The following is a 27,961-nucleotide window of genomic DNA, read 5'->3' on the forward strand; positions in this document are numbered from 1 at the left end:
AGAACGATTTAGTATAATTCAAGGATTCTGGCCACAACAACTGGAAAAATGGGGATTCTATTTACTCAGATAAAGAAGATGGGAGAAGGAGCAGATTTGTGGGAGCAAAAAGACTTCAGTTTGGGGCAAGGTCAGTGGAAATTAAGGATTAGTAACATTAATTAGAAAATCAATGGCATTAGAGATTAGGGCTAAGGGTATGAATTGGGGAATAATTAGCCTATTAGGGAGTGAATGAGGGTCTTCAACATTGAGACTTCAGAAAGACAAGAAGGAACTGGCATTTATGAAGAAGGAGAATCAATGAGTAGTGTGGTTTGGAGGCCAGGAGCAAAGCATTTTAGGAATGGGGTCATCACTGATTGAAAATGCTACTGATACATTGTTTAAGGTGAAGTCTGAAAATTGATATCAGAATTAGAAATGTGGGAGGTCATTAGTGACCTTGACAAGAATAGTGTCCTGGGAGTTGTTTTTTTTTTTTTTTTAATTTGATTTTTTTTTGACAAAAATCTAATTGATATAAATGTAAGAGAAAATAGGAAGAGAGAACGCAGACAGGAAATACAGGCAAACCTTTTAAAAATCTCTATTGTAAAGGAAAACATAGAATAGGGTGACACCTAAAATGAATGCAGTGTTAAAGGAGGGATTTAAAATCATTTTAAGATGATATGTATCACAGCATGTTTACATACAGATGGGGATTATTTAGTCCTGACAAATCAAGAGAGTACAACACAATAAAATAAATCAAGGGGTTTTGATAGAGAGAACATAGAATGCTCTAGGGACACAGAGGAACATGCAACCCAGTCTAATGAGAAAGGAGAAAAAGTGACTAGTTAGAGATTTCTAGAAGTAATATCTGAATTCAATTGTGAGGAACAAGTGTGAGTTAATCATGCTAAGAAGAATGTACAGAGCTTTCTAGGCAGAGGAAATCATTAAAACATATATTAACTGTACTTCTGATTTGCTTTGTAATATTTAAACTTTATTTTTCAGTCAAATAACAAATGCTTAGTCATCACCTTTATGGCTGGCTTTGAACTACAGCGAATAAAGCCAAAGCTTGCCTTCATGGAGATTACATTCTGGGAACAATGAAATATGAACACACAGACTATGATAGTACCATGGTGTGGAGAAACAACTTGCCAAAGTTGGCTAGAGTGATAAAGGAAACCTGCTCTGAAGAGTGGGCATTTGTGTTGAAACCTAAAAAATGGGACTGAGCCAAACCATCAAAGGGCTGGATGAGGGACACTCAAGGCAGGGGAAATAGCAATTACAAAATCATGAAGAGGGGCTTGTTCAAGGAACAGAAAAAGGATCAGTATGGCTGGAGTGCAGGGTGAGATTTGAGAGTAGCCTGTAGTTCCTAAGAGCAAAGAAAAGCCATTCACTGCTTTTAATCAGGCTTCTGGCACTTCCAGAAAGCAGAAGTATGCATATCCTCATTCCCCTCTCTCAACCTATGCCTCCATCATTCCAACATATGAAGGCTATGTTATAGCAAATAGCAAAATAACAAATAGCAAAAAGACGAATAATCCAAGGAAATTTGGACAAAGGACCTGAATGGAGATTTTTTCCAAAGAAGATATACAGATGGCCAACAGGTATATGAAAAGGTACTCAACAACATCAGGGAATCATCAGGGAAATGTAAGTCAAAGCCACAATGAGGGGGCGCCTGGGTGGCTCAGTCATTAAGCGTCTGTCTTTGGCTCGGGTCATGATCCCAGGGTCCTGGGATCGAGCCCCACATCGGGCTCCCTGCTCAGCGGGAGGTCTGCTTCTCCCTCTCCCTCTGCCCCTCTGCTCTTCTGCCTCTCTCCTTCCTCTGCCCCTCTCTGCTTGTGGGTGCTCTCTCTCAAATTAATAAAATCTTTAAAAAAACCCACAGTGAGCTATTACCTCACACCTCTCAGAATGGCTAGTATCAAAAAGACAAGAGAACAAACGATGGTGAGAATGTGGAGAAAAGGGAACTCTTACACACTGTTGGTGGGGATGTAAATTGGTACAGCCATTACGGAAAATAGTATCGCAGTTCCTCAAAAAATTAAAAATTGAACTTCCATAGGATCCAATAATCCCACTCCTGGGAATATACCTGAGGGAATTAAAATCAGCATCTTGAAGAGATATCTGCACTCCCATGTTCTTCGTAGCATTACTTACAATAGCCAAGATACGGAAATAACCTAAACGTCCTTCATTGAAGGCCTGGATAAAGAAAATGTTTTATGTATGCATGTGAATGTGTATATATTATAATATATTTATACATTTAAAATTTATATATATATAATGTATATGTGTATGTGTGTATATTATGTGTGTGTATGTATATATATATCATTTGTCCAAGTTACCTCCTGGAATAGTTTGGATGAGGCAAGGGAATATTCTGGTCAAATACTCCAGCTGCGCAGTTGTTCTGAGTTATGTTTGTATCATGATCTGGCCAAATTTCTGTGCTGTGGGATTTTACCATGTTAAAGTAATTACCCTCAAAATGTGTTTTACAGAGTAATTAAAATCCTCTTCAGAACAGCAACCAGGGCACAAGAAAGCCTCTGGATGGGTAACAGTTCAGCTTGTTTCATGAGAGAAAAACTGTGCATTTTAAGCCTAATGATCAATGAGAATATAATAAAGCCCATGAAACTGAATATACCACCCCATCCTTAGAGTAATTAGATTAACTTTGTGTATCTAATAGAGGTTACAACTTATTATATCATATATATTTATTATTTCTAGAATTTGCTTCACCCTTAGGGTGAAGTGGAAGTGGTGATGCAGGATTCCACAAGTGGAAAGCATACATCTCTTAATTAAAGACAGCATTACATGTCTGAAAATAGGTACCTATATGAGTTTTACTAATACTCTCAAAGGGCAAAGATCTCAAAGCATGGATATGTACATACATATGCATATATATTCATGCATATGCATGTATCTATGTACATGTGTGTGTACATGCATACATTTTTATAATTTTTGATCTTTTAATTTGTATTATTATAGTAATAATAATACGTGTTCCTGATTTATAATTTCAAATAGTAGAAAGGGGCATATACAAGATTAAAATGCTTTCTGCTTTTCCCTCTGCCCCACTTCCTTGAGGGGCACACTACCCCACTTTCTAATATAAATTTTTACAAATTAATGTTATGGTTGCAACCATAAACCGAAATGTTATTACACCTTTATTTTTTTTGTCAGTATATTTTCTTCAATTGGATGCTGTCTCTAGGCATCTTATCATTGTAGCTGAAATTTAGCAGTTACATTACCTACTACTTCCATTTTCTCTCCTTTCCAAGCCTCATTTTTGTTTTTCTAATTTTTTGTCCTTCTCGTAGTTATATTTCTTTACTGTAAAATCATACAGATCTCTACTTTTAGTCCATAATTGTTAAACAGTATCTACTAATACCTTGCTATGTAAGAAGAGGAAGTTAACTAATATATGGCTTCTCTCTTCTGCTCTTCCTCTTTCTTACTTTTGTCAGTTAGGACATGAAGTAGACATTTTCAGGGTTCCATGATTTACAACATTCATGTTCTATAACTAAACTTAACTCTCTTGAATATTTAGCCTACTCTTCATTCTAAAGATAGGTAACTAATGAAAACAATGTTATGAATAGGTAAAATATATCTCTAAATAAACAATACTATAATTCGACAAAAGAAAAGGAATTCAATTCTATTTCATGAAATTTGTCATTCAGATAAGAATTTTCTACATGTCTAGCTAAAGAGAATTCTCTTATACTCAAGTATTTGCTCAAAATTATTTCAAATTACATAAATAATTTTAATATATTTTCAGCTTATTTCAAATTACATAATTTTAATATATTTTAGCTTTTAAAAAAATTTTATTTATTTATTTTAAAGATTTTATTTATTTATTTAACACAGAGAGAGCACAAGTAGGCAGAGTGGCAGGCAAAGGGAGAGGGAGAAGCAGGCTCCCCACTGAGCAGAGAACCCGATGAGGGGCTTCATCCCAGGATCCTGAGATCATGATCTGAGCCAAAGGTAGATGCTTAACTAACTGAGCCACCCTGGTGCCCCAGGTTTTGTTTTGTTTTTTAATTTTAAATGTTTTCCAGAGTTCTATTCTTTTGTTTGTTTCTTGTTGATTAAGGAAACATATGAAGATCTTTATTTTCCTAATCACACAATCTACTAATTAAACCCACTTTCGTCCTGCAAATATTCTTGCTGTTCTAATTTTGTAATAATCAGGGCAGGTTAAATATTCACTATATTAAGACCATGCATGTGTCCCCAGACCTACTTCTTTCCCTAGGTCTGGTTTTATAAATGCTGGTGATAAACAAAGTCTGATTCTGATTTATATGATGCATCCTATGTGGGAAATGTCTGTGACTCTAGGTACCTGATCATTCTTGAGAAATGACAGCACAGCTAATATAATATCTTTTGAAGATAACCATTACTAATTTAATGATTACCAGTTGCCATTAAATGACTTATGAAAAAAAACCCTTTCTTCTTGCAGACAACTTTATGAATTCACTTTTCGGTCTAGTTTGTATCTACTGGTTTCCAGGCCTACTGCACATTGTCATCTCTCGTTTTAACTATCCAGTTTCCTACTTTATAGTTCCTACTGGCCTTGTATTAAATCTTTTTATATCTCGGATGTATTTACCATTTTGTTCAAATATATATTCAAGAAAACTTTTTTAAATAAGTATCTATGAGACATAAAATATCTCTGGTTTTTTTTAAAACAAACAATTGGATTTGGAATTACGAATTAAAGATCATTTAACTCTGAACTTTGAAGGCAAGGCCCCATTACCATCAAGCTTGGTATGGGTGGTAGCCAAATGTGATCCCAATGTGAGTTCTTATTCCTTTGGAAGCAACTTGTTTATTTTTTCCATTCTGAAAGCTCATGTAATTTCTCTTCAAATTCAGAAATTTTGCCATAGTACTCTAGGCTCAAATCTTTTTATCCCATTATATTTGATTCTTAGCAAATTCTTTAATATAAAAAATGGCTTAAGATCATTGAAATTATGTTATTTTATAATTTTTATAATTTTATCTTTTTTCTCTTAAAATTTCTGTATTGTTTTAATTCCAGAATTTCTATTTAATAGATGTAGGAATACCTACCTTGATCCTTTGTATTCCTTAATTTCTCTCATTTTCTCCATATTCTGAGAAAGTTCATCATTCTGTCCTTGAGGATGAACAATTTGATTTAAATCAGATCTATTGTATTATTTAGCCATTCTATGGAATTTTATAGATTTTAGGAATCACATTTGAAATTTCCAAGAAAGTTTAGCTTTATGTAATTACTTTTTCTTTGATTGCAGTATTTACTTTTTATTGATCATCCTAATTTTTAAAGTTCTCTTTTGTTCCTTAAAATGTCTCTGGTTCTTTTTTCTATTTGTTGTTGTTGTCAGTTCTTCTTTTTATTCATCTTTTCTCTTGCTCGCTGTTGCATTTCCTCAAATGTTTGATGATTCTTGGTTAGACAAATTCATATCTATGAACGAGGTACTCAGCAGCTAAGTAAAGAGAGATGGCAAGGGTGTTCCCTGTAGGTTTGTGGATCTGTTTCTCTGAAGTCCTGTCCTCTCTGTGGGAAAGGTGCCCTATAGCCTTTGTGTGGCACATCGAATGGCAGGCACCGCATCAAGATGACCCAGGGCAATGGTTAAGTACATGGGACTCTTGAACCACACTCTGTACATATCTCAGCTCTAGTACTTTCTAGCTGTGAACTTAGGCAAATTACTTACAATTTTTGTGCCCTAGCCAGTTTCCCTATCTCTTAGATGACGATAATATTGTGACCTACCACAGGGCTGTTGTGAGAATGAAATGAACTAATTTAATTTACATAAAGAATTAGGGAAGTATTGGCAATATTATTAGGAGCCAGGGGATGCCAAGAGCAGTCAGATCAGGTAGGGGCTCATCACATATGAAAATAAGAAGGGCAATATCAGGAATAAAGCAGTTGGCAGTATTGTCTCGCCTTTGATCCTCAACTGTCCCCACCCTTGTTAAGTTTACTTTGTTACTTTGATCTTTTTTGCTTCTCTCTTAAGCAAAAACACTCACGGCAGTTTTACCCCAGGCAAACAATGTAGTTTCTACAGAAAGCAGTTTTATGGGTTTATCCTGGGACAAATGCTAGGCACCCCTTCCCCTGTTTCTGGGCGCCTATAGGAGAGGAGGTGCCACCTGGTGAAGCTATTCGATAGGCAGTCACTAGTTATCTTGATTATGGGCAAATATTGTATTTTTTTTCTGTAGCTGCAGCTCTGGCTTTGAGCCTCTTTCAAGCCCACTAGGGAGAAGAGCTCCTGCTTTTGCTGATCATATTTTAGGCTTCAACCTCTTCTGCTTTGGTTTCTCAGTCAATATAATTGCATCCAATTATAGATTGCTCTAAAGAATCAACTTCTCTGATGTGCTAATGAGAGATATTTTTGTTTTCAGGGTTGCTTACGATTATGTACATCTATGCATCCTTGCTACCATTTCATAGTTAGGAAGAGGAAAAAAAAAAAACCATATGTTCAGTGTTCCATCTTTAACCAGAACTCCTACACAGATGTAAACTTAGGCAAAAATACGTTGCTCCTTAAGAACAAAAATAACATTTTGATAAGATTTTTTTGTTTCCAGTTTATAGTAACACCCCCAAATAAATGTATTTATTTCTTCTTTGTCATTTCTTTTTTACCATAGAAGTATATGATTTTAAGACTTATCTTTCTGTACTCATTATAGTGTGAGAAATTATGATGCCCTCATAAAACAACTTATAATTCTGAAAATAGTGTCAATTACTTTTTGCTGTTTACCCAGCTGAAATTAGTGTCTAAAAACATCTTTGAATTTAACTGAAAAGATGTGTGATTGACAAAATCAGATGTTATCTGTAACCCATTTCATTCTCTGGAGAAGATATTATCATTGTGGAAAGTTCATATAGGAAGATACCAGGAGAAAGATAAAAAACAAAACGAAACAAACAAAAAAACCCTGGGATTTCAACCCTTCAAGAGAGGATCCATGATTCCATGTAAGATAAAATAAATCTTTGGTGGGGCGCCTGGGTGGCTCAGTCGTTAAGCGTCTGCCTTCGGCTCGGGTCATGATCCCAGGGTCCTGGGGTCAAGCCCCGCATCGGGCTCCCTGCTCAGCGGGAAGCCTGCTTCTCCCTCTCCCACTCCCCCTGCTTGTGTTCCCTCTCTCGCTGTGTCTCTCTCTGTCAAATAAATAAATAAAATCTTTAAAAAAAAAAAATAAAAAATAAATCTTTGGTACTAAAATAAATAAACAATTAAGCCGACCACTGAAGATCTTAAAAATACAGAGGGCAGAGTGAGAGTGAGTGCTAGCAAAGTGAACTTTGCCTTTCTGTTTCTATGCATGTTGTCAGCAAATATTATTACATCTGAATCTTACCAGTGAGTCAGTGATATCTGGGTAATGTCTCCTTGTCACTCTGCATCATGTTCTCACTTTAGGAATCAAAGGCAAAGATAACATGCATTTCCAGAATCACTGGAAATTACCAAATGTTATATAAGTAGCAGTATATATATATATATATATATATATACACACACACACACACACAAACACATTATCGCATACTTTTACTATAGTAAATAATCATACAGAAGTTAGTTTACCATATTACAAAGAAAGAGCTTTGCAATATTCGGGAGACATTTTCTTTCATGTGCGCCTCCCCTTAGCACACACGCCTTGCCACTTAAGAACAAAATCATTGTTCCCATGAAGAATTCAAATGAGATTAACTATTTTTTTTTTTTTAAGATGAGTTAATTGACCGTTTCTCGTTACAAAGGATTAATGGTGCTGGACAAGCATAAAGTAGATTCAGTCAGCTGTGGAAACTTTTTCAAACAGCCCTGCCTACATAAAGAGCCAGCCACTGAAGCTTCTCCCCTCCTCTAGCCCTTTAAACAGGCACTGACCTTTACTGCAAAAACTCAATGTGGGTGGAGGGCTGATGCATTAAAAAAACAAAAACAAAAACAAAACAGGATCAATTCAACAAAAACATGTCCAGTTGTGCCAGAGGTGGAAGTTTCATCTCTATTCCATAATTATGGTCAAGTGGTTTAAGTGAGCTTTATGAAAATAAACAAATACCAATATCCCCACATTAATCAAACTTGGGGTTGGGGGTGGGGCAGAACTCCAGGTGTTGCTAATTATGGTGCTATAATTCAAGATATTCAGGCATATAGAGGATTACAGGAAGCAAAATTATCAAGTAAGCAAGTACATTAAATGGACAAAGATTTCTGTATTGTATATGTCCAAACTTTGATTTATAAAACTTTGTAGTCTGTATGTTTAGAATCTAAAATGAAATACAAACAGTGCTGTTTTTGAGACCGTACTTTCCCACTGCACAAGGCAAATTAGGCATCTTTTAATTGTAGTAGTATTTGCTCTGCTCAAAGAAATTAAAGTTTTCATCCACTGATTTATTTGACATAAGCATGCTTCAGTGAGCAAAGTGAAATGGAGAAGGGAGAGGAAGAGCAAGGAAGAGAGGAGCGTTCAAAGGAATATTTGACAGTTTATCAAGGGGCAGGAAAGTTACCTCATTTTACAAACACACAGACACACACACACACTTAGACATCCTACCAAACAACCATAAAAACTATGTAACCTCTTTCTTTCCCTTTCCCTCCATCCTTCCTCCCTGCCAAATTAAGATTATTATTCCTGAAAAAAAAAATTATTTAGGTCAACTAGTTAATCCTTTGTATACTATACTCAAGGAACTGGACAGGGAAGGCAAGAAAAAATAATTTTCTAAATGCATACTTCTATGAAATATTCTATGTTGTGTATATGCACACATTCTGAAAGTGCCCTCTCTGTGAGGGCTTCAGGTTTGTATGAAGAGCAAAGCACGCACGGCATCTTCCTGCTTCTGCTGACAGTAAGAATAACTCTTAACAAAGCAAATGTTCTGCTGATGTCGGAGAAATCTAAGAGAGATTGACATTTTGCTCTGGAAAAAAAGGGAAGATGTGGATTATTTTTCTGATTTTGTGTCAGCATATCTGTGAGGAATCCACTTATAGGGGCTCATGCCTTTAATGGCTCGAAATAGAACATCTGGGGTTGTCTATCAGATTTTATCGCACAGACGGCTATCAATCACATGAAAGAATTACACCTAGTAAAAGTTTATCTGTGGACAGACTGATAAAATCAATTCCTTGGAGGTCATAAATCTGCATATGCAAGAGGTACATCCTTGGACAGAATTGCATTAGAGTTATCATCTGGTTTTGCATATACTAATTTAAAAAATAGCAACAATAACAGCTGATGTTTACTGAGAACTTACTTTGTGTCAAGCACTGTGTAAAGTGCTTTAAATGCCTCATGTCACTTCGTCTTCAAATCCACCCTATGAGGCAGACACTATTATATTCCTCATTGTTGATAATGAAACACAACTAGAGTGGGTAGTAATTTGCATGAGCTCAGGCAGGCAGTAACTGGCAGGACCAGGATGGGAACTTGGACCCTTTCCTCCCAGTGCCTGCATTATAATACACTGCATAATACCATGTCCTAGTAAATTTTGGCCAAGTTATTTTACATCCCTCTCTAAAAGACACTATAGTTTTTATAATTTGTCATAGAGGAGTTTGTGCTGAGGATTTTGCTATCTCAGTAAGACCTAAAGCTATATTGAGTCCTCGCTACAGAGGACAGCCCTAAGAAGTTCCAAGTATTGAATAATGTAGGCAATTGTCAAATCACTATGAAATTAATTAATCACACCTGAAATTAATATATCATTGTATGTCAAGTATACTTCAATAACAAATTTTTAAAAATGCATCAAATAAAATGAGATTAGTTGGTGGGTGGATAGAGGGATGGTTTGATGGAAAGCTGTGACAAAGCAAATTTAGTAAAACATTAATTGTAGGATCTGGATGATGCATAAATGAGGATTCACCTAAAAACTTTTTGGTTTGAAAATGTTTTTAGTGAAATTTTGGGAGAAGTGAAGTTACTGGGCTGAGGACATTGAGCAAGGAAGCCACCAAAAAAGCTCCCCATAGAAATGGATTTTGAAGAACAATCTGAGAAAGGGCAGAATGACTACACACCAGTAACAGGAGGCAGAAATGGTTTTTTTTTGTTTTTTGGTTTTTTTTAGTGAAAATTGTAGAGATAATGCAAACAGAGATCTCATATGGAGAGTGAGGATAATTAAAAAGAAGCATTGGACAGCCATTTGACAAAGTGTCAGATTTCAAAGTGGTAACAAAACCAGTGTTCATTCTATCAGAATATCTTGTCATTTTCCTTTGTAGCATTTTGGTTACATATGCTTATATAGAGATTAAATATATGTTCGTGTAAAGGGCTTTCTACAGGTTTGTATAAAGGGTCTATATTTTATGTACAGTTGATATGGCCTCATATGCTATACCTATAATTGTATGTTGCTATACAGGGGGAATGTTGGTGAACCATAGGGTTGGTATATAGAATTCTCTTTTTAGTTATATGTAGAATGTTTTGCATTTCTGAGCAAAATTTTATAACTAAATAATCTGATCTTACTTATTCTGTTACATTTCTGCATAAATGTATACAGCATTATTATATTTAAGATGTGTCCATCTCTTGCTCCAAGATGACATTGACGATTTAATCCTTTCTTTTGGCATCAGTCTTTGCACACTATTTGTGATTGCATGCAGGATCTTTCTACCTCCAACAAAGCTGGTAAATTATAATGCTAACCAGATCTTAGTGTCTCTGACACTGTCTGCTTTTGCAGACAAGGAGCTCAGAATAGCAGTAATTTGCTAACTCCTTATGACTGGCTCATAGACAGTCTTTGGCAGGGACGAGTGGAAGTGAGTAGGGGTGGGTGCCGCTGTGGAGAGAGCCCGGAGGGAAGAGCTCTTCCCCCCATTAAAGGACTCACAATGTGGGAAACTAGTCATTAAAGTGTGTGCACACTGCATTACTTAGGCAGGGCCATACTTCTTTTCAGGAGAATTTTCCTTGCTGCTTTAAGAGCGTGAGTTCACAGTTAACCTGTGTATAGTCCTAGAGCAAGAACTGTTGGACAAATGGCTGCATTCTATCATGTGGGCAGAAGAGGTACCAGCAGAATCCAAAGAATTGCCAGTGTCATCTGAGGACCCTGTGGTATAAGGGAAATAACTTGAAATAATAAACTCTAACATTCTGGAGTGTGAAGCAAAAGGAAAACTCAACACACTGAAGTCATGGAATTACTCTTTGGATATTTGTCATTAGGGAAGCTAAAGTGATGGAACTCTGTGTTCCTTTTACTATCAATTTGAAATACTTGAATACGTAGCCTACTTTGTGATTGCTACAGGCTATTTTATATTATTCTGATTCCTTAGATTAATCCTGAGGGCTACTTATATTTTCCACATATTATGAAGACGTTAACTGAGACTCAGAGAGATGAAGTAATTTGTCCAAGGTCATAGAGTTATTAGTGGTGGTGGGATCCTTACCTAAATGCATCTGATGCCAAAACCTAGAGTCTTTTTATTATGCCATATTATTTCATTACTAGAAAGAGAAGGAGATTATTTATTAACTGGGCTAGCTGCTTGATTTTCCTTTTAAAATCTTCCCTGTAAAAATATTCTGCCTGATATACCGCACGAGTGCCCTTTTGATAAAAGCTTTGCATTTCTGAGTAAAACTTCCACTCTTTATACTCTGACCTTATTTAAATGGTTCATATAATGTTAGGGAGCCCAGTTCTCTTAGCTGGAGCCATGTAAAGCTATAGCTAACTTTGTTTCCAATATTTCAAGAACTAAAACATTTGGGACAAATCAGTGATTTTCATGTTAACCCAAAATTTTGAAATAATTGGTATTGCATGGGCATGATTTATGTTTCATTATATGGACCTTGGCATATTTTAACAGCTCTTGTATTATGTACTGGTCTTCTTGCCAGCGCTAAGAAAGAAAGGACATAGTGATAAAAAAATAAAAAATAAAAATAACAAAAAACCTCCACAAATCAATCCTGGAATTATGTGGCCAAAAGACACATTGAGCATAAATTCACAAATGAAAACATTTTCAAATGTCATCTTGATGGCAAAATTTGCCTCTCATGAGATTTCACTGATACTATTCCCTGGTCTTTAAGTTTGATTTTTTTTTTTCTTTTATTAAGACTCCGTTTCAACGGGAGTTGAGACAGTCGGCTTTGCTATCACTCTCCCTCTTCTTAGGACAAGTAGCCTATTATGCAGATCTCTATGATCTTCAAAAGAAGGAAATGAAAACCAAGAAAAGAATGTGGGAAGGCATTAGGGACTGTGAGAGTTCTCTGAACTAGGCAAATTGTGACTGAAAAAGAATCACAGTCAAATGCTCAGGGTTATTCTATTCTTGTAAGACTGGTTCTTCGGTTTTTGAAATGCGCACTTCTTATCTTGCAAATTGCATGAGTACAAAAGAACCAGACATTTGTCTTTCAATGTGACAAGAATTTTGGAAAACATTACCCCTTGAGAATGCTGAGCAAAATTATTAATATTAAAACACAACTTATTCTGAATCTAAGATTTTTGGTATTTTTTTTTTTACTGAAATGCCATCTGCACCCCCTTTTGAAATTCATCTTATCTTGCAAAACCCAGCTTCTATGCTATAACCTCCTGTGTAATGCTTCCTTCATTTGCCATCCCCACCCCCAGTCTACTTCCACCAGACAGAATTAATTACAACTTCTTTTTCTTTCTCCCAGGATGTAACTAGTCCTTCCACTGAGTACTATTTAACTCTGCTTTGTATTATAGTCAGTTGTAGGTCTGTTTTCTGTAGTCCTTGAAAGCCATCTTTTTACCTAAGTCCACCCACCCACAAACCTTAAGTGCCTGGCATACGGTGGCTGCACAGTTTTTGCTAACTTTAAACTGAATTGAATTATAATTTCCAGCTAAACCTCAGGTCATTTTTACAAAACATAAAATGCAGAACTGAGGTTATTTAGCAAATCTGGGTGTTGAAGTTCTGTGTTCTCATATGCCCAAAGCCTCCCTGCAAATTAGTGATGAAAACACTTCAGAAGCTGCCTGGGAAGCTCTTTAGCAATACACACTCATGGACCTCAATCTCCACTGCACCTTCTGATGCTCTATTTTCTTTTTTAATATGTAACCATTCTTTTTTTTTTTTTTTAAGATTTTATTTATTTATTTGAGAGAGAGAATGAGAGACAGAGAGCACAAGAGGGAAGAGGGCAGAGGGAGAAGCAGCAGGGAGCCCGATGCGGGACTCGATCCCGGGACTCCAGGATCATGACCTGAGCCGAAGGCAGTCGCTTAACCAACTGAGCCACCCAGGAGCCCTTGATGCTCTATTTTCAATAGGATCCCCTTTAGCTATTGATACACATCCAGGTTTGTCAACTACTGGTTGTAGGTAAAGAAAAAAATATATATATATACATATATAATTTTCTGCTTGCCAACCTAATCCTCCCTTTCTCTCACACAGTAGTTTTCAAATTTTAATATGCATGAAAATAACTTAGGGAGCTGGAAAGTATATTAGCTTATAGGTTTACCCACGGTGATTGCTTTCTATTTGATCTTGGTTGGGGACAGGAGGGCAGTTCTGGAAGTAATTCTTATGCACAACCAGGGTTGAAAACATTCTCTTCAATTAAAATAAGACAGTCAAAATATCTTGATATGGCACTCAGTATACTTCAAATTTGAACCCCAATTATTGCCCGTTTTTTTTCTCATAAGACATTAAACGCTAGGCATGAGTCTGATTAGGCTACCTATAATTTCCTAAACAAGAAATATTCTTCATTATTCCCAGTAATTATATGTAATTCTCCTTTCCCAGGATACTCTTGTATCTCATCACCTGTATTCAACGAAGTCGTAATTACAGCTCAAGATCTGGGGCTAAAGGATATCCAATGCTATAAAGCCATTTCTTTCCATTAGAATTAATTATTACCTTCATTATGCTCCCGAAGAGGGTTTATACTTCTGGTAGCATCCGTTTCCTGATATCATAATGTTTTTGTTGGCCTCTCCCATTTAAAGACTGTGAACTTGTTGAAGCACATATACATACATATTCATACATGTTTCATTTTTATATCATTATCTTTTTGACTATTAATAGGCACATGATAAATGTTCAATAATATTTGTTGAATTTCATTAAAGATGTTTTACAATCTAGTACATGCACATATTTAACAAGAGAGTTGACATTATAAGTGTTAATTATGAGTCTATAATAATTAGCAGTAAGTTTGTAAGTATCAGACAAATGGATGTTAATTATGATAGTATGCATATTTTAAAAATAATAGTTTGATAATTTTTGCATCTACTTTTCCAAATAATAGCTATATTTCTCTAATTGATTACTTTAATTCCTCTTATCAGTCAGCCAAGAGAGCAAGAGCACCTATTATATCATAAGTCCTCTCCATGAAAATCAATCAAATTAGAAAGGTGAGTCTAAGTCTTAAATGTTTTAATTGGCACTTTATAAATGTTTGTTAAATGGATGACTGAATTAATTATTATTCTGGAACTATGTCTAAACTGATAAATCAGGTGGTTGCAAAGAGAAAAGATCAGTGAAATGTTTTTTTTTTTTGTTTCTTTTTTGATTCTTATGTTAATCCCCATACATTACATCATTAGTTTTAGATGAAGTGTTCCATGATTCATTGTTTGTGCATAACACCCAGTGCTCCATGCAGAATGTGCCCTCCTCAATACCCACCACCAGGCTAACCCTTCCTCCCACCCCCCTCCCCTCATGGATCAGTGAAATGTTTTAAGCTTTAAAAAATTTTAATGTAACATTTTGCTATGTTTATGTTTTGCAAAAATGTGATTTAAGATGCTTCATAATAATCCAACCTATTTTTGGTGATTTTTAAGGGGGAGAGGTATTCTTACAGCATAGTTTATTAAAAGTAATGGAAATGGATTGTACAAATTATTTTATGATATTAGAAATCTTTTGAGGTAATGGATCTTTAAATGTTTTGTAGCCCGTGACAAAGGCTTCGTTTTATATAGATACTATTTATAATGCTAGTGAAACTGAATTTAAAATATGCATTGTTGTTATGTTTATTTCTTTGACTCATCATTTAGGGCAAATATCATTAAATTGTTTATCATCTAAGATCATTATCTTTGAAAGCACTATTTCTAATAATCCCTAAACCTATGAAAGCTATAACCCAATTTACCAACTTGAAGGAATAAAATTTCTAAAATCTACCAATCATTAATGTTGAGTGACCATAGTGATCACCCAGCAAATCCTACTCATTTTATAAAGGAGGAAATAGAGACCAAGGAGATCTGTGACTCACCAAAGCTCATACAGAAAATCAATGGCAGAGCTGGGACTGGAATTCAGGATCCTAGTAATTCATGTAGTGCTCGTTCATTAATTTATGCTGTCTTTTATTTCTATTTCCATTTGCATGGGAAAAATCATTGACCTTGGTGGTAGTTGAGTCTCATCCATAATCAGTGTCTTGCTATTCTGTGGCCTCAGAGTTTTCTCGAAACTCACTCTTCAAAGAACAAATCTTGTTGACTTACGTTGTTATTTTTACTTAAAAGTTTATGTTTGGGAAGGGAGTTTGGAAACAAATATTAGCTTAAGTTAACTCTAAGAGTACGTCGGGGAGGGGCTTCCACATTTTACATTATGCATACCAGTATTTGTTGCATATTTTGAAGCACTAACTACTATATTACTTTTGGAATAAAAAATATTTACTGAGATAAACAACAACAGAAAAAGTTTATTCTTGCTTGGAACCCTCATCACTCCCAGTGGTCCCTGGGTTAATTTTTATTATATGTTAGATGGTTTGCTTCTTGTAGGAACTCATGGAAGAAATAAAAATTTAGGAAGAAGCCCTCTGTTTTTGCACTGCATTTTATTGTATGAAATCACAAATACTCCATTAACTATACAAATTTCTCTCCTAAATTTTCAATCTTTTTCTTTATTGATTCTTTCCACTCAACCTGTAAACATAAGATATTCTCATTCTGGAACAATTAAATGAAACCAAGCACCCACTCCATCCTTATTTAACCCTCCCCTGTCTTCTGAGTCACTCTGGCTGTCACAGGCTCTGTTACTACCTTATGCATTTACACATCTTTAGAGCATGCAACCATGCCTAACACATAGTGGGCAAACAGGAAACACTTCATAAGTACTCTCCTACTAAGCTTTAGATTGTCTGATTTCTCCGTGCGGTTCACTTCTGCTAATTAACACGAACTTGCAAATAAACAAGGACAGTGATGCAATTAATCAGAAGCTCCTTATAAGATAATCACAAGTTTCAGATTACTTCTATGAATTTGAAAGAGTTTTATATTTATTAAGATGGAAGAGAGAATTCCAGATTTCCTATTAGGTACTCTCATAGAACCACTGACTTTCCTTTATCAGAAACCATCAAGCTGAAATTTAAAATGTTTTGTAAGATCCTTTGGTTAATATCAGTCTCTCCAGATATGAAAGCTTTATGAGGACAAGAAAACCACCCAGCTTGTTTCATGTTTGACTGAAAGTTCCTTGGGGACAAGGACTCTATGTGGCACAGAGTAGGAGCTCAACAATTATCTACTGAATGAATGAATGAACATGCTGAGAAGATTTCAGTAGCTCACGATACTAAAGTTAAAAATTAAATTTATTTTTTTCAAAATATTTTTAAAAGATTTCATTTATTTCAGAGAGAGAGAGAGAAAAAAAGCATGAGGTGTGGGCAGAGGGAGAAGCAGACTCCCCACTGAGCAGGGAGCCCGATGTGGGGCTGGATCCCAGGACCCTGGGTTCATGATCTGAGCTGAAGGCAGATGCTTAACTGATTGAGCCCCCCAGGTGCCCCAAAAATTAAATTTAGAAGGGGATATTCAGTATATCTGGCAATTAGATTAAATGTTGTACAGGTAATTTAGAAAACTTTCTGATGATTTCTGTGAATTGAAAAGTATCTTACCCTTGAAATTGATTCATTTGTAAATAAATTCATCAGCAAATAATTTCAAATATCCAAAAGCTTTCATATGGATAGCTTTTCAAAGGGATTGTGTAAGCTTTTGTAAGCTTTCCCTTTTTCATTCTTTTTTTTTTTAAGATTTTATTTATTCATTTGAGACACAGAGATATATATAGAGAGAGCACGAGCAGGGGGAGAGGCAGAGGGAGAAGCAGGCTCCCCGCTGAGTCAGGAGCCCGATGTGGGGCTCAATCCCAGGACCCTGTGATCATGCATGACCTGAGCCAAAGGCAGACGCTTAAACATCTGAGCCACCCAGGTGCCCCACTTTTTTTTTTTTAAGATTTTATTTATTTATTTGAGAGAGAGTGAGAGCTTGAGGGGTGATGGGGGAGTGGGGGGGGTAGGATGGGACAGAGGGGAGCAGGGAGCAGGGAGTCCAAGCATACAGGGCTTGGTCCTACTGAGCAGGGAGTCCAAGCATACAGGGCTTGATCCTAGGACCTGGGATCACCACTTGAGCCAAAGGCAAAGGATTAACTGACTGAGCCACCCAGGTGCCCCTCCTTTTCTCATTCTTTTAAGCTAAAAGTTGAAGGGTGATATAGTCATTATTTCCTTATGTCTTAAAACCCAGCAAGTTATATCAAATTGTACTCCACTCAGGGTGGAAAATAAATACTTTTGCTCTGTGCTTTGGATTTACATTAAAGCCACAAAAACAGCAAGATTTACTCTGAATCAATAACTTAGACCAAAAGCTCTTCCATCCTGTTTTTAGGACTGGTGTTTGCATTTGTCACGTTTCAGTCTATTTCATCTCATATAGATCTGGGAGTCTGTACTAGTGAAAATACACAAGCACTCTTTTTGTTTTAGGACACTATTACTTTGCCACAGTTCTGTCAGGATTTCTGTGATGTTCCTTTAAATACAAAAAACACATACAATATTATTTCATGTTTTGAAAACTGTATTCCCCACTTAATGCATAAAAGTTGCCTTAATATCTTTATCTTTGGGGTCTTAGTGCTTTATTTTCACCTTTAAAATACTTTTTTTCTTTTTATTAATTTATTTTGAAGGGCATATGCATTTATGTGGGTGCAGTTGAGAAATATTCTTAATATTCAAATATGATTATTTTTAGTTATGATACTAGTCTTGTTGGTATCCTAGAATTTGACTAAGAAAATTCAGTACACAAACTGCATTGATTTCTACAATGTGCAAGTGAGAAGAATATTCTTTCATTGACATTCATACCTATGATTTTCTGAGCCTTACAATGTTTGCAGATATCTTCAGAGTAATTGATCTATGTCTTACTTTCAGTCTTTATTCAAGAGCCCTTCTTGTAATGCCATAATACTGAACACTAGTATATCTTTTCAAGTAGAAGATCCCAATTTTATTCATTATGGTAAAGTTCTTACATTTTAATCTGGGTAGCTGGTGGCATATTGGGATTGTCAAGGAAGATGGTTAGCTCCAAAAACCTGGAGAGAAGATTTAAAAAATTCTTCTTGGAGTTAAATAATTTAAATAAATCTATAATAACTGGAGACAAAACTTGTACTAGATTTCCAGGAATATTTTCTTGAGTTATAACTTCACTGATGATATTAACGAAGTTAAAGGACACATTTATCAATGAGGGACTATAACTAGTCTAGGAAAACATGTTACAGAGAAGGCAATTTCTTTTGATGTATGTGCAACAGGGTCTAGGATAGAAAAATATAGGATAAAGGCAATTCTCTACCTATCATTTTTCATAATAAGTTAATGAGTTGTATCCTGCCTGATATATCAATCTTATGTGAACTCAACTATTTATAAGAACACCAAAAAATAATTGATCTCTTCTAAATATACTAAATAAATTTTAGATTCTAGATTTTTAAGGCTTGGGCTACTCATTGTACTACTGAACTATCACATGCTTCTATTTAAAATTAAAGTAGAATTACAGGTCATTTAAGTCCAGTTGCCTCTTTGGTGTTTAAATAGATCAAATTGCAGAATTTAGCATATAACTCACAGGATACCTGCTCTGGTATATCTGCAAGAAAAGTATGGTTTTCTGGAATAAAGGTAAACCATAAAGAGTTCTATCCCATTACAATGCTCTATGTTAAACACTAATTTGAATGTAATAAAGGCCACCAGCCTCTAAAAATTAATTAATTAAGTTAAAATAGAATTCAAACATTGTATATCTCTCCTTGCCTTACAAGCTTTTTAAGTTCAGTAAGACTGTTTGGCCTAGATTATTTGAATATGTATATAAATTATTAGTTACATCATTCTTAGAGATAAAGGCTGGGTTTTGTGGAAGTATTTTCTGTTTAACTTATTCAAGGTGAATACGGCACTGCATTACACACAGGAAGTGTGAATAGAATCAAATAAATTGCAAAAACAAGGATCAGTGGGTCACAATGCAAAGTGAAGATAGAAAACCCGTGAGAAATATGGCTTAGGATCAGCATGAGCTATACATAATTGATGGCAGGTTAGAGACACTTTTTATTGAAAGTAGCAAAATGTGGGGCACCTGGGTGGCTCAGTCGTTAACAGTCTGTCTTCGGCTCAGGTCATGATCCCAGTGTCCTGGGATTGAGCCCCACATGCGGCTCCCTGCTCAGCAGGAAGCTTGCTTCTCCCTCTCCCACTCCCCCTGCTTGTGTTCCCTCTCTTGCTGTATCTCTCTGTGTCAAATAAATAAATAAAATCTTAAAAAAAAGAAAGAAAGAAAGTAGCAAAATGTGGTGTGCCTGGGTGGCTCAGTTGGTTAAATGACTGACTCTTGATTTCAGCTCAGGTCATGATCTCAGGGTCCTGGGATTGAGCTCTGTGTCAGGCCCTGTGCTTAGTGGGGAGTATGCTTGAGATTTTCTCTCCTCTCCCTCTGTCCCTCTCCCTGCTAGTGCTCTCTCTCTCTCAAATAAATAAATAAATCTTTAATATATTTTTTTTAAGATTTATTTATTTATTTGACAAAGAGAGAGAGTACAAGTAGGGGGAGCAGCAGAGGGAGAAGCAGGCTCTCCGCTGAGCAGGGAACCTGATGCGGGGCTCGATCCCAAGACCCTGAGATCATGACCTGAGCAGAAGGCAGCTGCTTAACCAACTGAGCCACTCAGAAGCCCCATAAATAAATCTTTAAAAAAAAAAGTAGCAAAATGGACAAAATAATTTTCTAATGTCCCACTTTCTTCTATCTTTTGGTCTTGATAGTGGCTTTCTCTGAAGGATTACCTTCCAGGTAAATATACACTAATTGTGTTATTATTAGGAGCTCTTTAGTTATTTTTTTAAGAGTTTAGTTTCTTAAAAAAGAAGGGTAGTTTTAGCCATGGCAGAGTAACAGGTATTGATTTACTCCAGATTTAAACAAGTATAAAATTAAATAAAATTTATAAATGTTTTCCATTCACTAGACAACAAACAGCAGAAAGCTCTAATTTTTTTTTTTTTAAGATTTTATTTATTTATTTGACAGAGAGAGACACAGTGAGAGAGGGAACACAAGCAGGGGGAGTGGGAGAGGGAGAAGCAAGCTTCCCGCCGAGCAGGGAGCCGGATGCGGGGCTTGATCTCAGGACCCTGGGATCATGACCTGAGGCAAAGGCAGGCGCTTAATGACTGAGCCACCCAGGTGCCCCAGAAAGCGCTAATTTTTGATAGAAGGGAAACACAAAGTGAGTTTCAAATTCAACCTGACCTTCTGCCTGACTTTCTGACCTTTCTAAACTATGGCACAAAACTGTGAACCAAAACAGATATCTGTAGTCTGTTTCAGTGAAGAGAAATCAAAGCTCAGAGCTGTTGAGGTAGGTGGAATTAGTGAGGCAGGGTTTTAGAAAAGAGGAAGAGGCTCTGAGAAGTAGCATAAAGTCTGCATGGAGATTTTGTCAGAATACTAAACTGCATATACTTAAATGAACATCTTTGAGGCTCAGCAATGAAGAGCTACCAGGAATCTTTGAGACAAGCATATATTCTGGAGGTTATACCATCCTTGGAGACATTAGACATCTCAGAAGCAGAATGGAGGGATTTAACTAAAGAGAGTTGATAGCTCAACAATCCATGCCTTAGCAATAGTACTATTCCATATATGCTTTAACAAAGCCTGAAAACAATCCTTGGAGGATCAAGATGATCTATTACTAAGTTTACTCCCAGAACAAATACCAAAGTAACTGCTATCAGAGAGAAATGCGGATCTAATACATGAATAACTTGTGATAGATTGGAACATATGTGTGCAAATATAAAATTTATCTCCTGTCTCTTATTTTTATAAAAGACAACTGACTAAAGAAAAAAATAAATGAAAATGTGATGTGGGGTTTATAATGTGTATAGAAGTAAAGTGTCTGATAATACAGCATAAAGAATGGACAGGGTAAATGAAAGACCTCTGTTTTGAATTTTTAAATTATATATGGTAACACAATATTCATTCAAAATGTACTTTAATAAGCTAGGGATGCATAGCAATTCCTAGAAAAACATTAAAAAATAAGAAAGTACAACTAAAAAGCAAATAGATGAGATAAAAATAGATTGCTAAAAAATGAGTAACAAAGCAATTGAAAATGCTCTGTATAATATTTTAATGATGGATACATGTCACTATACATTTAACCAAACCCATGCAGTGCACAACTCCAAAAATCAACGCTAATATAAACTATGGACTTTAGGTGATGATGACGTATCAATAGATTTTATCAGTTGTAACAGATGTAATGCTCTGATGGGGGATGTTGATAATGGGGGAAGCTATACATGTATGGGGGTGGGGAATATATGGAAATCTCTGTAGCTTCCCCTCAATTTTGCTGTGAACTTAAAAACTGGTCTAAAAAAACAGTCTTAAAAGTGAATAATACAAAAGAAGAGAGAAAAAAATGAAAGAATTAAGAAGAGTCAGAATAAAGAATATATAAAAACAATAAAATAAATCTACACTCAATAATATTGAAGTAATCCCATTAAAAGCATTAAATAAACTAAACACAAACTAAAAGACAGATTTTAATATTGGTTAATAAAAAACAAGATCTAACTACTTAACATTGACAAATTTTAATTGTAAAGATATAGATAGATGAAAAGCAAAATGATAAAAATAATATAACATAAAAACTCTCATTCTGAGAAATCTGGAGTGGCTACTTTATTTTCAGAAAGAGATTTTAAAACATAAGTTATTTCCAGAGATAAAGAGGGCATTATAATGAAGGGCCAATTAAATCAAGAATACATAACAATCCTTTAAATGTATGCACTTAATAAAAGAACATCTATATGAATAAAAATAACACTAACAAAAATTAAAGAGAGAAATTACTGGATCCTCAGTTACAAATTTTAATAGTCCTCCCTCAATAAATTAAAAAATAAAACAAGTAAATAAAAATAGTAAGAACATAGAAGATTTAAACAAAACACACTTAATCTAATCAATGTTTATGGAACCTTATAAAATAAAAACTGAAAAATACACATTATTTTCAAATTCACATGAATAACTCACCAAAGCAGACCATATACAGGCTATAAAGTAAATCTATATACTTCAAAGGATTGAATTCATACACGGCACGTTTTCTGACCATAACAGAATTAAACAGTAGACAATGACAAAAACATAAGGGAAAAACATCACCACGTATTTTGAAATTAAACAACACATTTCTGAATAATCCATGAGCCAATGAGGGAATGACAGATGTAATTAGAAAATATTTTCAATAGAATGATAAAGACAACATATCATAATATTAAAATACAGCTTAAGCAGTGCTTAGAAGTAAATCCACAGCTTTAAATGCTTATATTAGAAAAGAGGGAAGTTTGAAAATCACATCTACACTTACATCTATAAAAGTTAGAAATGAACATATCAACCTGAAGCACCTAGAATGAAGGAGATAGTAAAGGTGAGTCTTAAAATGAAAGACATGACTTTAACATAGTAAAACAGAAAAACAATGAGTGAACAATGAGTAAACAAAGTAAAACATTTTTAAAAAGCTGTTTTTTAAAAGATTAACAACACTGATAAATTCCCTGATTGATAAAGGGGAGAGAAAGAGAAAGGGAATGAATATTCTAAATTACAAATCAGGAATAAATGAGGGGACATTCTCAGCAAATATTAAGGAGGGAACATCACTAAAGATCATATAGGTATTAACTGAATAATAAAGAAATAAAATACTGCGAACAAATTCATGCCAAAAGTTTTTGACAATTTACTTAAATGGATACATTCATTAAAAGACACATATTAGCAAAACTGACTCAAGAGGAAAATAGCAGAGCTGAATAACCATATATATCTATTAAGGAAATTAAATTCATTATAAAAAAACCTTCTCACATTCATACCAAAAAAAAAAAAAATCAAAGCCAGATTGCTTCACTGGTGAATTCAATAAAAACACTTAAGGAATAAATAATATGGGTCTTACAGAATACTTCAAATAATAGTATAGAAGCTTATTTTATGAGACCAGCAATACCCTAATACTAAAATCAGACAAAAATATTATAGGAGGAGATAAATAGAGGTCATCATATGTTATGAATATAAACATAAAAATTATTTTAAAATACTAACTTTTTGAGTCTAACAAGTGGGATTTATCCAAGAACTGCAAATTTTATTCAACATTCAAATATTAATTTAACTAATCTTTTCAACACAATAAAGGAGAGAAACACATTAAGAGAATTTAAGTTAATGCAGAAAAAATATTTCACAAAATCTAACATTATCTAGATTAAGTAAAGAAGGGAAACAAGGGAAATCAGACCAGGAAAAAAAAAATGGAAAATAGAGTAAATCAATAAAATGATAGTCATTCTTTAAGATGATCAATAAAACTGATAAATTTCTTAGAACAATGATCATGAATTAAAAAGAAAAGATAAAAGTTACTATCAGGAATTACTGGAATAACATCATAACATCCTACATATATTAAAATATATATGTATTATATACATGTATTACATATATATTATACATATATCATAAGGAATAGTATGGCAACTTTTTGCCAATAATTTTAGCAAGCTTGATAAAATAGACAAATCCCTTGATAGATACTAACAAAATACAACAAACTAGAAAGGTAAAGAAACGTACTCAACTTAGTAAAGGAAATCCATGAAAAATCTAAAGCTGACAGCATGTTTTTTCCAAAGATCAAGAAGATGGCAAAGATCTCCACTTTCATCATATCAGAGGTTTTAACCAGTGTAATAAGGCAAGCAAGTGAAACAAAAGCACCTAGGTTGGAAAGGAAAAGTAAAACTATCTTTGTTAGAAGATGCCATTTTCATCTATGTAGAAAGTCCTATGGAAACAAAATAAATAAGTGAATTTACCTAGATTGCATAATGAATTCATATTATGTGAATTCAAATGTTTTTTTACATGTAGTAGCACTTAACATTCAGTAACTGAAATAAAAAATCAGTACCATTTACAATAACATGAACATACTTAGGTATATATCTGTCAAGAAACACATGACTTATAGGCTGAATGAAACAAACCGTTTTTTTTTTTTATTTAAAGATTTTATTTATTTATTTGACAGAGAGAGACACAGCAAGAGAGGGAACACAAGCAGGGGGAGTGGGAGAGAGAGAAGCAGGCTCCCCGCGGAGCAGGGAGCCCGATGCGGGGCTCTATCCCAGGACCCTGGGACCATGACCTGAGCCGAAGGCAGACGCTTAACGACTGAGCCACCCAGGCGCCCCGAAACAAATCATTTCTAAGAGATATTAAAGAAGACCTAAATAAATATACAGATATACCAAGTTTAGGGGTCAGAAGACTCAGTATTGTAGTGATGTCAATTCTCTCCAAACTGATCAATAGATGCCAAATAATGCAAATCAAAATCCAAGCACCGATTTTTTTTTTAAAGATTTTATTTATTTGTCAGATTGAGAGAGAGAGAGCATAAGCAGGGGGATTGGCAGGAAGAGCAGGGAGCATGATGTGGACTTGAACCCAGGACCCTGGGATCATAACCTGAGCTGAAGGCAGACGCTTAACCGACTAAGCCACCTAGGCATCCCAAGCACAGATGTTTTTAATATGAAAATGCAATGTTGCCAACACAACTTTGAAAATGAAGAATAATTTTGAAGGCTTAAAATACCTGACTTTAAGACATTTAAAGCAGTAGTAATTAGACGATGTGGTATTGGACTTAAGATCGACACAGGGAAGAGACATATAAGATGTAGAGATATTATAAGGATGGCAAATAAGCACATTAAAACATGTTCAACATAGTCATTAAGGAAATGAAAATTAGGAAAACAAGGCGATGCCACTATGTATCTGTTAGAATGGCTAAAATTAAAAGGATTAACCATATCAGGTGTTGTAAAGAATACATATTTTTTAAAGATTTTTTTATTTCTTTGAGAGAGAGAGAGAAAGAGAGAGCTCAAGCAGGAGAGGCAGAGGGAGAGGGAGAAGCAGGCTCCCACTGAGTAGGTAGCCTGACCTGGGGCTCGATCCCAGGACCCTGAGCATGACCTGAGCCAAAGTCAGATGCTTAACCGACTGAGCCACCCAGGTGCCCCTGTAAAGGATATGTATTAACAAGAATTCTCATACAGTGCTGGTAAGAATGTAAAATGGTATAACTACTTTCAAAAACTATTTGGAAGTTTCTTTAAAAATTAAACATACATCTGCTATATGACCCAGCCCAGCAATCCTACTCATTTTCCCATAAAAATGAAAGTACATGTCCAAGCAACAACTTGTACATTGCAGGTTTACTTATAATAGTCAAAAACTATAAACATTGCAAATGTATATCAACTGGTGAACTGATAAACTATGCTATATTCATACAATGGAATTATCAACAATAAAAAGTGACTACTGATATGAATAACAAAATATATGAATTTCAAAATAATGTGCTGAGTGGAATATACATTGATGATTACAAGTATAATAGTTTCTAAAAGTTATCAAATTAATCTATGGTGAAAGAAAGAAGATCAATGGTTGCCAGGAGGCACTGTGGAGACATTAAGTGGGCAAAAGATTAATGGACTTCAAAGGTGTATGAGGAAAGTGGGTCTTATAGATACATTAATTAATTAGATTGTAGTAATATTTTCAGAGGCGAATATATGTATCAAAATTTTACATATTAAATATGTATAGTTTTTATGTTTATTATATTTCAATAAAGCAGTAAAAATTATACTGTTAAAATAGCAGCAAAACACATAAAATTCTTAGGGATAAATTTAAATTTTTTAACAAATGATTCTATAAAATGCTCTGGAATGCCATATATATAATAACCTCAACCCCTCTCACACACAATGTATAAATATTAATATGAGGTGGATCACAGACATAGCCTAGAAGGCTAAAATTATAAAGTTTCTAGAAGAAATCATAGGAGATTATCTTTTGGGCTTTGTGGTAGGCTAAAAGTTCTTAAACAGAACAAAGAAAGCACTAACCATAAAAAATAATTTATTAGACATCATACAAAATAAACACTGTCATAAAAGACACTGTTTAAAAAATGAATAGGCAAACTGCAGATTGAAAAAAATGTTCTCAATACATACATATGACACTGGACTAGGACTGAGAAAAAGAAACCCTCCTAAATGTCAAAAGTAAAAACTATTTTAAAACATGGATAAATGTTTGACCAAATACTTCACAAAGTACTTCATATGAATGACAATAGAGCCATAAAAAAGTGTTCATTAGTCATTGGGGAGATGCAAATTAAATCAATGAGATACGATACATTTATTGCTAAGACAAAATAAAATAAAACTAAACCCTGACATCACCAAATATTGGCAAGGATGTGAGTGATACAACTGAGATTATTTTTTTAAAGATTTATTTATTTATTTTGGAGAGAGAAAGAGAGCAAGAGGGAGCAGCAGAGGAGAGAATCTCAAGCAGATTCCCTGCTGACCGTGAGGGGCGGGGAGCTCAATCTCAGGACTCTGAGATCATGACCTGAGCCAAAAACAAGAATCAGGTGCTTAACCAAATGAGCCACCTATGTGTCCCTACAAATGAGATTCTTATACATTGATGGGTAGGAGTAAACCAACAGTAAACCAATTTGGAAAAACATTGGCAGTTTCTTACAAAGTCATACTTACATCTATCTCTCAATCCGGTAATTCCTTTCATGTGTATTTTCTTTTGATAAATTAAAATGTATGTCCAAGAAACATGGACACAAATTTTCATGGAAATTTTATTCAAAATAGTCAGAAACTGGAAATAATCCAAATGCCAACAAGAGAATGGATAAGACTGGGGTGTAGTCATACAAAAAAAATAGTATTCATCAACAAAAAGAGATGAACTACCGTTATATACAATAACATGGGTGAATATGTCAAATAAGGATAAGCAAAATAATTCATACACAAGAGTACATAAGTTAGGATTTCATCCCTTTAAAATTCTAGAACAGATAAAATTAATCTATGGTGAAGATATCTTAATAGTGTTTATCCCTGGAGGGGTGAATGATTGACTGGGCAGGGACACGAAGGATGTTTCTCTCATGATTTAAGTGTTGTATATCTTGATGTGAATGTATGCATTTTCAAAACTTATCAAACATCAATTATGGTCTGTGCATTTTGCTAAATATAAATTATACTCCAGGAAAACAGAGGGATTTTTCAAATATTACATGTTTCTTCTCATATGTAAAAAAAAATTCTAAAAATTCTAAATGGAGTTTTA

The 27,961-nt window shown here is 34.8% G+C and overlaps 1 non-coding gene across 1 annotated transcript; it reads left to right on the top strand.

Moving 5' to 3' along the window:
• The first annotated feature begins 4,242 nt into the window (after positions 1-4,242).
• Positions 4,243-4,374, top strand: LOC115940868 (small nucleolar RNA SNORA72). Its single transcript, XR_004075598.1, has one exon. It is a non-coding gene; the product is annotated as a small nucleolar RNA SNORA72 (small nucleolar RNA).
• The last annotated feature ends 23,587 nt before the right edge of the window (positions 4,375-27,961 follow it).

This window comes from Leptonychotes weddellii, chromosome 11, assembly GCF_054177405.1.
Source record: "Leptonychotes weddellii isolate Sample4059 chromosome 11, ASM5417740v2, whole genome shotgun sequence".
Lineage (NCBI taxonomy): Eukaryota > Metazoa > Chordata > Mammalia > Carnivora > Phocidae > Leptonychotes > Leptonychotes weddellii.